An 11,884-nucleotide genomic window follows, 5' to 3' on the forward strand; every position below is an offset into this window, starting at 1 on the left:
CTTTTCATGCCTTGAATGTGGATTTTGTCGGCATTTTCAAGTTCCCAACTGGTGATATTTCACCACATGCCCCAAAATGAAATAAAAAAGTCTGAAGGAAGGAATCCTGGAACCAAACATGTGATGCTCGGGAGCCAGACAGCGGCATCATCGACAGATCAGCATTTATCTGACAAAACAAGTGGTGTATAAATCTCTGCCAGTGTGACACTTAAATATGATTCAGCAAGTCAATTATGGCAATCTAGTAAAGTGCAAAAGTCCATTTTTGGTTTTGTAATGTGGAGTCTGGTAGAAATGTGGGGGACCTCCATTTCTGATGGATGATGAACTCCATGCTTCCATGCATATGAGAGAGAGAGAGAGAGAGAGAGAGAGAGAGAGAGAGAGAGAGAGAGAGAGAGAGAGAGAGAGAGAGAGAGAGAGAGAGAGAGAGAGAGAGAGAGAGAGAGAGAGAGAGAGAGAGAGAGAGAGAGAGAGAGAGAGAGAGAGAGAGAGAGAGAGAGAGAGAGAGAGAGAGAGAGAGAGAGAGAGAGAGAGAGAGAGAGAGAGAGAGAGAGAGAGAGAGAGAGAGAGAGAGAGAGAGAGAGAGAGAGAGAGAGAGAGAGAGAGAGAGAGAGAGAGAGAGAGAGACTTCCCTAAAGGTTTTTCTGAGAAGCTATAGCTAAAATGCAGAACTGTACACAGAAAGTGAATTTTATTTTAAGTGGGGTCTTTTGGGGTCACTTTCTCATAAAACATAACTTTCAGTTGAGTTGTGATGTCATAAGTGTTTAAAATGTAAAAAAGAGTGCAACAATGGTTCAATTTCTTTCATTTTAAACACATTTTTTAATAACAAATTATTACTGGGATTGGTCGGATCATTATAAATGTGGTTCTGTGAAAATATCAATATCTTACATGTAGTAAATAGGTCTTTGAATAGCCTTCGTTTGGAAAAACAGAGATCAGATAAGTTACAAGGTATCCCGTGAGTAGCAGGGTAAAGTGTTTCTGCTGCCTCAAACAATTCTTATATAACCAATTTCTAATTTCCATTGTTACAAAACATTTCACAAAGAAATAAACACAATTTGAAAAAGCCCAACAGCCTTTATTATGTTTAAAAATACATTCCTGAACTTTGCGCATATATACTCTCTGTCGTCCTCTCAAGGCTTGCTGCGTAACGTCACTGTCGTAAAACCACGCATAAGAGGCATGTTTACTGGCTGTTTTCCAACTCGGTTAAGAAAACAAGCTGGAAAATGCCCCGCCCACCTCTTCCCGCTCAGGTTGCTATAGGTTGAGAAGCTTTGATATCCTGGATGGGCTCAAAGTAGAGCCATCACTCTTTCAGCAATGATAGGTGAGAGATGGTTCTATGCTAATTTCCCCATTTGTGACATCACAAAAAATGACTTTTTGGAATGTTTATTTTAGGCATATAATTCCTAAACCAAACATTGATGGTTTTGTACACGTTTGGAGTGTTTATAGAGGCAGCAGAGACCCCCATGGCAGCACAAAAGGACACAAAGGAGACTTTTGCATAATGTGTCCTCTTCTTCCAGAAGTGTTAGGAAGCACACACACACACACACTCCTGTCAGTTTTAGCTTTCGATGAGGTGTGCACCACTTTGTCAATGATTAGTTTCTGGGAGTTCTGTTAAAATCTGTCCAGTGGTTCAATAGATGTTTAGTTTGCAAAAAAACATTCAAGCCAGCTGTCAGAACGGCCAAAATAAGCCAAACAACTCAAAGTGAAACTGTGAAATTAGACATTCCCTGGAATCCCTGGCCAGAAATTCCTTTTAATGGATCACTTCCCTCTACATCCTGAGAATCATCATTTCATACCTCCAGCTTGTCGGCTCCTCACCACCATTTCACTGAAACGGGCAGGCTTACTCTCAGAGCTTTGCTCTATGGTGACTCAAGGGGTTTCCTGTTGCAAACAGGAAGTAGATTGTGTTGCACGTTTGCCTCACACGTCACGCTCATTCTGTCACTGACCAATCGCCATGGTTACACAATCTGCTTTTGGTTTTGCCAAACAAATGCATGATGTCACAGTGGAATGGTGATGAAAAGAAAACCAATGCTCAATCTGCTTTTCTGAGGAAAATGTGGAAATTCCACGATCTTCTCAGGAGAATAAAACAAAGAAAGGATGAGGCTGCATTTGAATTTACTAAAGATGTAGTCAGGGTTTCCTCTGGTTGTTAATTCTGAGAATTCTTTGGTCATTTATTTGTTCATTAAATGCAAAATTGGAAGTTGCAGAAATAAGGAACCATTCCTTTAACTTTCTCCTTTTTTAAGTGTCCTTAGCTCTTTACAGCCCGGACTCTGGATCCTTCAGTGTTCCAGATGATCTAAACATTTTCATCTATAGTTTAATTTAAGTGAAATTTTCTTTTTCCTCATTAAAAAAATAACTGCTATGAAGAACCCACTTTACTTTGATAATTTGATTGATCAGAATAAGGCAATAACTGGCTCTCAGAGACATTATTTTTCTGTGTTTGACTTTAATATTGTGGCATTTCTGTAAATAATATCAAAGACATCAGCTTCAATGGTTCATTCATGGAAAAAAAAACAATAATGCTCATCTTCCTGACGCTCCCTGGTGGTAAGGCGTTTCCTGTTTTCAGTGTTGCACTACGTGTAGCTGTTTGGTGTTTGTGGCTTGCTAAAACTGATTTAATTTCTCTGTACTAAGATATCTCTGAGTTATTGTAGCACATAAGCACGCTAAAACACACATTTTCTGTTGTTCCACCTAGCTTTTAGGGAACCATTTGAGTTCGTACGCAGTTTATTTGGTGTTGAACAGTTTGCTCGTCCAGTTAGCTTAGCCTCAGCACGGCTATGGCTACTTCTGTCTCTGCTTCTCCGTCTCCTATCTCTTGCTCTCTATGTCAGATGTTTAGTTACTCCTCTGCCTCCTTTAGTGATAACGGTACGTGTAATAAATGTAGCATTTTTGTAGCATTGGAGGCGAGGGTGTCGGATTTGGAGGCCCGGCTCCGCACTGTTGAAAAGCCCGTAAACAGCCGTAGCTACTTAGCTAGCGCGGGGCTAGCTAAGGGTGGGATGATGTCACGAGCGGAACAACAACAATGGCGATGGCTCATTTAAAATGGCTTTGGCATCAATTTTGGACTATTTAGGCTTGGGCTTTTCTTTAAATCAGGAGCAGATAGAAGAACGTAAGTCCTTTATTTAGATAAAGGATTTATTTGCCTCTTCTTCTGTGGTGTACAGCGGACTGCCGCATTGCCTGACATTCATAGCGGTTAGAATGCCACATTGTTCATTGTCCAATAGCACGTGGAGGTAGTTTGAAAGTCAACCGTAGATCCTGCCTCACAACTGAGCTCTGTCCATTGGTTGTGACCAGACTGTATAATCACATATGGTTTACCTGGCTCAAAATCGTTTAGCAATAAAAAATAAAACCACAATTTAAATTGGAGAAAGTTGTCTTCATGGAATTATGGCTACGGTAGAAGTTAATCCTTTGATGCATGAATTATGAAATCTTCAACCATGATTTTTTAAACAATTTTTTAAATTCGTCTTTAGGTGTGAATGAAACAAATTTCAACAAATATTTTTTGTAAAATTGTATGATTTACAAATAATTTATTACATGTCCACCTCAGTGGACAGCATGCATTCTGAACATGAAATATGTTGGCTTGGCTTACTGAAGTCCAAACGGGGGGGCTCAAATGCAATAAAGTCTTCAACAGCTGTACTTAATAGCAGAAACAAATAAATAACAATTTTGAGTACCTGTCCACTGTAGTGACCATTATGCATCAAAGGGTTAAGGTTATTCATCAAATACAATGAGAAATGGACCAAATAATCAACTTTTATTTAGTTTGTCTCATTTTATATGCATTCATCTAGTGACCATAAACCATTTAATGGCCATAATAAAAAGACCACAAAATGTATATATTTTTTTTTTTACTAGTTTGGAACAACAACATATTTGGTGTTGAAATGTTCTCATGTTTGTGTAACTTTGGTTCCTTTGCTCTACCAAAGGGTTAACCAGAATCTGGAAGGGTTAAAGGGTGACTAGATGATTCTGAAGATCGTGACATAAACCTCACCCACCCACCCATCCAATGTCACATGCTTTGATTTACACTGTTGTGTTAAAGCCTTCTTTTAAGACTCGAACCTGAGAGCATCCAGCATCAATCTTCTCAGTGTAGCTAGAGTACAGATCTCCTGTCAGAAATCTGGGCCTGCTTCTAACATTCATACACCAACGTGAGAACGAGCAGTTTCAATCACAAAAACTTAGAAAAAATTTCCTGTTTGTCTCACAACCACTAAAACTCCAGCAGCGAGGGAAGCGGTCCTGAATTGATCAAAATGTGTGAACACGGGGGGGAGAGGAGCTTCGCTTTTGGAAAAAGCAATTAGTTGCAGGATAATACCCCATGTAACAGGATTTCAACGTTGGCGCTGCTCTCCTCCAAAAGGAGATTTATTCTCATAATCCTGTGATGAAAGGGATGGCCAATTATTTTCCATCCATTTGAACAGATGCAGGGCAAGGCCAACGGGAGAAGGATGGGGGGGGTGGGGGACATTAAAAGATTTCTGGTACAGTATCGCAATCGTTGCTCAGGCAGCGACAACCTGCCACTCCACAAATTACCTAACGTTAACCCTTTAATGATACCAACTCACCGCAGGAAGATGAAAGCCTGAAAATTAGGCCTCGCGTTTCTTGGCGTTTCATCAGTTTTGAAGGATGTTGAAAATGTGGGTTAACAGTGTTGAAGTTTGTGTTTGAGTTTCAGCGATGGAGTGTCATCATAAAAGGGGGCCTCGTACAATGCTGCTGAAACAGACACAGAGACGTTTCAAAGGGACTGAAATCTTGAGCGTTTGTCCCTGGTGAAGCAGCGTGGTGATTAGGGAGACGGCTACAGACGGGGATGGGGCGACTCTAGAGGAACCGTTTAAAGAAAAACCTCCAGAACCACCTGATCTGGAGCTACTTCAAATATAAAACATGATTCACAAGACACATATTTGATTCCATTACAGAGCCAATGTAGACACACACACTTTAAAAACAACTATTTACTCTCACACCTACTGTAAATATGGAGTCAAACTCTTGGCATTTCCCTGCTGATGTAACGACAACATCGTCAATCAAAATCCAAGATGGCGTCAATGCTGATCCTACAATACTTTTTTTTGTCACCATCAATGGTTTTTAGCTATTTTTATGGCTGCTGCACAATAGAAAAAGACTCAAATAATTAATCTTATGCTTATGTATATTAGAGATGCTGCCCTGATCTCACAAAGTCACAAAATCGACAGAATCGCAAGATCACGCGTGCTTTCGGCAGTTCAGGCGATAACATGCATCAATACAGCAGCATGTCTCCAAAAATGTCAGTGGCTTATTTTCTGTTCTGGACTTTGGCTACGAATATGTCACATGTGAAAACATGCATTTTTTTTCTCGTTAAGAAACTGGAAATCGGCGCGTGTGCTTTGTTTTTAAAGTTCTGGACGCTTCGCACAGCTGTCTGGCCGATTCTGAACTCCTGAGCTTGACACATTTTGCAAGCGTAGCGTGTAATAATTGTATAGAAGCGTAGATGTAGTAGAGTGCTGTGTCCAAAGCACGCCACTTTGCGACCAGGGGAAACAGTGGCTGTGTGCTACGCTTCACAGACGTTGCACTTCCTCTTCCGATGGAAAGGTCAGATTAGGCTCTGCCTCTCAGAGGCCAGGCCACAGGTGTCCAAGCTAGCTGCAAGAGTGGCACCACAAATGTTCTTATTTCAGTTAAGGGATTTCTCACACCTGCTATGTTTATACATAACCAAACCCTGGCCCATTTTCTCTCTTTGTGTGGTTCACTTGTGCAGTAATATCTATCACTAGGGTGTGGGGCAAATAAAAAACACAAGTCTCAGGTTTCAGTTTCAAATAAATTGCTGATTGTTTTGTTTGTGTGAACGTGATCGTACCTCGATCCGACTCAACAACCACAAGCATGCTGCAAGTTTGAGCCATATGCCTTCATGTAGCCAGGTTTGTTGCATTCTGGGATGCAGGAGGGCTCACATAGCTACTGAGTAGCTCTTAGCTAGCTGACATTGGCCCAAGGCTCATGTGGATGATCAACAAGGTCTGTTACCTAACAAGCACACCTAAGTCAATGGTTGAATTCCCTGTTCAGCAGCTCATCAAGCTTAGCAGAAGCTTGGTAATCACCCACTAATTTAAATCAGGTGTGGTGAAGCAAAAAAAATGTCAAAATACACAGAATTGTGGCCGTAAAAAGTATTTGAAAATGGCGCAAAAAAGCTGGACTATAAAATCAGAGGGGATTACAGAATGAGAACCAGGTGAGTCTCAATTGGGGGGCCTCACAAGGCTCTGTCCTTGGCCCCTTTTTGTTTGTGATCTATCTCCTAATGGAGCAATACTTAGGCAACACTAGGTGAAATTCCACTTTTACACCGATGATTGTCAGCTCTACCTGCAGGGTTGTTTGCGACAGTTGTAATTCCACTTTCCACCAGCATGGCGGAGGAGCAGTGAACTGCTCTGTGTTACTCTAAAATGTCTTCAAAATGTGTCTGTTTGCCGTTTAACCTAATTTTATTTGCTACTTGGTTACGTTCATGACAGCTCCGACTTTTCTAAATAATTTTCCTCATCCACAGTTTTAAAAATTCAAGTGAAATTACATCAGTCTTGTGACTTACACAAGGAAATCAAGATGATTTCGACATATTTTGGAAACTCCCTCCTGTATAAGGTTTCAGTTAGTTGCGGCCCAATGAGATACCAGCTTTACTGACATTTTCTTCATATTCCTAAGCTTATTTTTCTGTAATTACCACCTTATAAACTGGGGATGTTTTAGCTAGCGCCACACCGCCACATTTCTTTAGAAAATTTCAGCCTCCAGGCCAAAGTTCCCATTGAGATCATGCAGAACTCTGATGAATGGTGATTCATTGCACCAAAATATAATCGAGCCAGTCAGACCTGCAGGAAACAGGATTTGTCCGTATCGCTGTACATTTCTCCGAGCTGTGAGTCAGTGCGACAGGATCACTGACGATGCGTGACAGAGGAGCAAACAGCCCGAACTGCAGACTGCAGAGTGTGTGTGTGTTCACAGACGGACAGCTGCTGTTACTTCATGCAGCTCAGGCGGTGTTACGGCTGCTGTCGAAGTATTCCCTGCACAGGAAGACGGCGAGCGTGTTGATGGAGTTGGCTTAAAGTTTGCCTGCGTGTCTTTGTGTGTAGAGAGGTGTGGGCGGAGGTAATTAAGGTGTCAGGAAACATGCATTATTTATCGAAACACAACGTAATGATGGAAAGGCAACGTGACCCATCATGCCTGACAACTTTAATAGCCCTGGAGCGTGTCTGTGTGTGGCTTTCTCTATGTGTGTGTGTGTGTGTGTGTGTGTGTTTATTCACAAGTTTGTGTCTAGCTGGAAAAAGTAACTCTCCCTTAGCTTTTTTCTCACACTGTAAAACTAGAATGTTTCACTTATGCACACAAGTATTTTTTTCCATTCAAACCACTCTGCTACACGCTGTACAGGACGTTCAGTGACTGTAGCCGTGACAAGGCCATCACACTTATCAGGACAAAAACGGTTCTATTTGTGGCTCGACGGCGAGCTGAAGTGCTATTTTGTGCTACGGCAGTGTTGAGTCGAGGCTGGGTGTTAGGCAAGTTACCAGGTTGGTGACTCAGTGTTTAGTGTTATGTCATTCCCCCCCCCCAGGGTAAATTCTGCAGGGGTTAGGCTGATCCTATTCTTATAATTACTGGTTGAACAGCAGGGAAACAAAGTGAACGTGCTCTCCAGAGAGTGGCATTGAGAAAGTAGCTTTTTTTTTCAACATAACCATTGAGCTAATTTGAAGTAAAATATGTATTAATTTGCAGAGTGGTTAAGTTTGAACGTTCTGTTTGCATGCAGAAAAAAAATGCTGAGTTTAATGAAATTAGCAGAGATGGACTCGGATGAAGAGAGATTTGAGGTTTGGGACTTGGACTTTGTGAACAAAGTTGACTTCATGCAAACAACGCTGGACTGAGCTTTATTTCCAGCTCAGTATTGGGATTAAATCAGCATCAGTTTATATAAAAAGCATTTTTTTCAATGTAATGAAATTCTGGAAGCAGCTTCCATTTCTTTTCAATCATCCAAAATAAGAAAGTAGCGTAAATAATGATGAAAGCATATTTGTACGTGAAAATTCGCTTTCCTCAAGACATTTCTTTTGGTTCTTTGTTGTTTTCTCATTAGCAACCCCTACTGTTCAAGATGCAAACTGCAATGGGAACAAACGGAAAAAACATTTTTTTTACTAGTTAAAGAGCAAGTCACCCCCAAATAAACTTTTTTTTTGCTGATAAACTAAATAAACGAGTGTCTAATCGTGATGCAGACACGTGTAGTCAATAATTTGGCACTTCAGTGCATTTTAGTTAAAATTTAAATGTTCTGCCTAAAACGGTCAGTGTTGTGCCATTGTCAGGTAAAAACTCTGCACTGTATTTGAATTTACATCGGCCACCACTATTGGCTAAGAGGTATGCTATGATGTAAACTGGTACATTATGATGTCACAATGCTGTCGTGAGCCTGTGTGTGTGTATTTGTTAGCAGCTCCACCCTCTCGGTCTGCCAGGCAACAGCATTTGTTGCATTTTTCAAACATGAAGTGAGAGTGGAGTTGGACTCTGGTAGGGGGTGACTTGCTCTTTAAAGAGATCTGACATAAAATGCTTAAATTGTTCAATTTGTCACAAGAAAATGTTAGGTTTTATTTCTCTGTTTGGTTAAATACTTATATAATAAATTCAGCATAACTTTCTTGCCTCTAATCTCTTTTTGCTTATCAGTTTTCTGTTATTCTCTGATCCTGTGGGCAGCAGGTTTGGCATCTATTAAATTCAAAAGAACTGTGAAAATTTTCAAAGACTTTTTCCACCCCGAGGCATGTTCCACTTTCTGTGTTCTGTGGCTTTGGAGGGCCTCTTTGGCGTATTATTATTCCTCGCTGTGCCTGGCCATATATCTGAGAGCGCAGCTCAAACCTGAATGGAAATTTGCCTGGAAAATAAGGTGTAAGATTTTTAGGGTGGGGAGAGAAGAGAACTGCTCTAAATCTTTCACCTCTGCTGAACTTCTAAAGAATGATGTTATAATGGATTTTCATTTCTAGGAAGTTCAGCTAAATGAAAACCTAAACTAATTACTTGCATACTAATTATTCATTAGCGCTAATTATGCATTGCAATTTAAAATTGTGCAAAACAGGAAAAGAACACAGATCTTCTTGGTGTTCAGTTTTATCACTTAAGCATATTTGCAGTATTTTTTTCTGTCGACAACTATCACTAAAAGTTACTAAACAGTGTTTTTTTTTTTTTTTTGCTTTCAAAAGATATCAGATGTTCCATCTTTTGGGAAAAAAAATAAACAAGTTTATTCAGAATTTTGCCAGGAGCTTTTAGAGATCATTGTCATTTTTTGGTAAGAATAAATTCACACACATTTTAAATGTATACAAAATAAGGACCCACAAAAACTGATAGAAGTGGGCTTTTTCCTCTTTGGTAACTTTTATTAAATCAGAAATAATCTAACATTAAACTTCCTCAAAAAACAGAAGCTTGTTCTAACTAGTTTAGATGAAACGTTCCAGTGGACAAATCCCAGTAGAACCATTGGCCAAAAATATTTAGGACACCATCTGATTATGGGATGTTGAAAATGTTATCTCTTCTTAAAGTTATCAATTCATGGGAACACGAACAGTTAGAGGACACTAAATAATGACAAGTTTAAGTAGCTTTATTGTATTTTTCCTGGTGTTTTATTTTTCTTTACATTTTCTCCTTTAGGGTCAGGACTGCAGGCCGACCAGTTCAGTACCGTTTCATCTTAGCTGTACTGTTGTCATGCATGAACAACACAATGCTTCTCAAGGGTGTCCAGCCCTTATCCTCAAAATCTGCTATCCATCGTTCTAGTTGTTTTCCTGGTCCAGCACACCTAATTCAATGGTTGAATTCCATGTTCAGCAGCTCATCAAGCTTAGCAGAAGCTTGGCAATCACACACTAATTTAAATCAGGTGTGATGAAGCAAAAAAAAAAAAAGTCAAAATACACAGAATTGTGGCCGTCAAAAGCATTTGAAAATGGCGCAAAAACGCTGGACTATAAAATCAGAGGGGATTACAGAATGAGAACCAGGTGAGTCTCAATTGGGGGGTCTCACAAGGCTCTGTCCTTGGCCCCTTTTTGTTTGTGATCTATCTCCTAATGGAGCAATACTTAGGCAACACTAGGTGAAATTCCACTTTTACACCGATGATTGTCAGCTCTACCTGCCACTTTGCCGGGGGGTGGGGGTGGGGGGCTCGCTTTTGCCACTCCTTGATGGCATGAAAGAAATTAAGTTATGGATGAGCTCCAGTTATTTGCATTTAAATGAGAGCAAAACTGAGGTCATCTTGCTGACCCCTGATAGGACTGCTTGTACAGGTTGACCTCTCCACTAGCCCACCGTGTGATGACGGGTGTCACAAATCTAGGGATGATCATGCATTCTCTGTGGTAGCCCCAAGCTTATGGAATGCGTTGCCTTTACTTGTGAGGCAGGCACCATCCCTCCAGTCTTTTAAGTCTCATTTAAAGTCACAATTTTACCAATTGGCCTTTTCCCATTGAGTCACAAGTCAGTCTTGCTTTTATTGTGATTTTATTCTTTTGTTGCCTTGCAATTTTTTAAGTTCCCTTTTATTATCACTTATTTGTAATTGAGTGTTTTTAATACTCTTTTACTATGATTTTGCTTCATTTTTTATTGTGAAAGTGTACAGCACCTTGGACTACTACATAGGCAGGTGCGCATTTAGGGTGGGGGACCGGGGGGGGGGGTCTGTCCCCCCAGAATCAGATCGACCCTGATCCATCCCCCCACTAAGGCCAGAAAGAAAACAAAATCGGAGGTTAAGCACTTGAAGCTCCTTTTTCCAATTACATTGAATGCAGCATGACGTAAACAAACACCAGCTCCAGAGGCACCAAAGTGGTTGCTGCTGGGATGCAAGATGAAGCGAAAAAGGCAAGCAACGATTACTGTGTATTTAAAAAAGACCAACAGTGTAAGTAGGTGGGACCGATCTGTCTGTTTATGCATGTTGGTTATAGTTTCAGTACGTTGTTGTCAGTGTTTGGACTTACTCGTTAAAAGCACCAAAGCCTCATTACTGACTTTAACAAGTCTCATCTACAAATATGATCCCTCATGAAGCTTCTACTTTACATCAGAAGATAGTGGAGATGTGTAACCTTCAGGCTGAGCAATGTTTTGGAGTTTTTAGAGCTTGAAAAACGCCTCCCGCCGAGAGGCTCCCAGTCGGGGGAGAGGAGGAGATGCGCGCAACATGAAGAGCGCAAATATTAGATAAAATGTATTGTAACCTCCCGTCGGACACAGTAACAGTCGGAGATAATCACTTATGCTTTAGTCCTTTTAATGACTCCAAAAGAGTTGCTGTTGGTCGCGACCACGCCGAAACACAGAGCCCAAAACCAAAACCAACGGACAGAGCGTGAGACCAAAAGAACCCAACAACCCCTCCCCCTTCCTAGAACCCCTCCTCCATTCCACTCTATTACGTAAAAGAGAATTCAGCACAGCATAACTATTAGCTGCAAAGAATGTGGCACATGGAACACATACTGCTGACATTCTCACATAGAACACAGCTAAAGTGCAGAACGTTACACTGCCCCCTTCCCACTAAGACCCTCGTCCCAAGGGTCACACAGAAAGTCACTGA

Source organism: Nothobranchius furzeri, chromosome 19 (genome assembly GCF_043380555.1).
Source record: "Nothobranchius furzeri strain GRZ-AD chromosome 19, NfurGRZ-RIMD1, whole genome shotgun sequence".
NCBI classification, from domain to species: Eukaryota; Metazoa; Chordata; class Actinopteri; order Cyprinodontiformes; family Nothobranchiidae; genus Nothobranchius; species Nothobranchius furzeri.